Below are 1,302 nucleotides of genomic sequence, written 5' to 3' on the forward strand. Positions count from 1 at the left end.
ATGAAATCAAAAAATACCTAGAGACAAATGACAATGAAAACATGAGGTTCCAAAACCTATGGGATGCAGCAAAAGCTGTTCTAAGAAGGAAGTTTATAGCTATACAAGCCTACCTCAAGAAACAAGAAAAATCTCAAATAAACAATCTAACCTTGCACCTAAAGGAACTAGAGAAAGAACAAACAAAACCCAAAGTTAGCAGAAGGAAAGCAATCATAAAGATCAGAGCAGAAATAAATGAAATAGAATCAAAGAAAACAATAGCAAAGATCAATAAAACTAAAAGCTGTTTCTTTGAGAAGATAAAATTGATAAACCATTAACCAGACTCATCAAGAAAAAGAGGCAGAGGACTCAAATCAATAAAATAAAAATGAAAAAGGAGAAGTTACAACAGGCAACACAGAAATACAAAGCATCCTAAGAGACTACTACAAGCAACTCTATGCCAATAAAATGGACAACCTGGAAGTAACTGACAAATTCTTAGAAAGGTACAACCTTCCAAGACTGAACCAGGAAGAAATAGAAAATATGAACAGACCAATCACAAGTAATGAAATTGAAACTGTGATTAAAAATCTTCCAACAAATAAACGTCCAGGACCAGATGTCTTCACACGTGAATTCTGTCAAACATTTACAAAAGAGCTAACACCCATTCTTCTCAAATGCTTCTAAAAATTTGTGAATGCAGGAACACTCCCAAACCCATTCTATGAGGCCAACATCACCCTGATACCAAAACCAGACAAAGATACTACAGAGAAAGAAAATTACTGACCAGTAACACTGATAAATATAGATGCAAAAATCCTCAAAAAAATACGAGCAAACAGGATCCAACAGTATATTAAAAGGGTCATACACCATGATCAAGTGGGACTTATCCCAGGAATGCAAGGATTCTTCTATATACACAAATCAATCAATGTGATATACCATATTAACAAATAATAGAATAAAAACCATACAATCATCTCAAAAGATGCAGGAAAAAGCTTTTGACAAAATTCAACACCCATTTATCATAAAAATTCTCCAGAAAGTAGGCATAGAGAGAACCTACATCAACATAATAAAGACCATATACCACAAACCCACAGCAAACATAATTTTCAATGGTGAAAAATTGAAAGCATATCCTCTAAGATCAGGAACAAGACAAGGATGTCTACTCTCACCAGTATTATTCAACATAGTTTTGGAAGTCCTAGCTATGGCAATCATAGAAGAAAAAGAAATAAAAGGAATAGTAATTGGAAAAGAAGTAAAGCTCTTACTCTTTGCTGATGACATGAG

The sequence above is a fragment of the Lipotes vexillifer genome, unplaced genomic scaffold (genome assembly GCF_000442215.2).
Source record: "Lipotes vexillifer unplaced genomic scaffold, Lipotes_vexillifer_v1.1 scaffold1213, whole genome shotgun sequence".
Taxonomy (NCBI): Eukaryota; Metazoa; Chordata; class Mammalia; order Artiodactyla; family Lipotidae; genus Lipotes; species Lipotes vexillifer.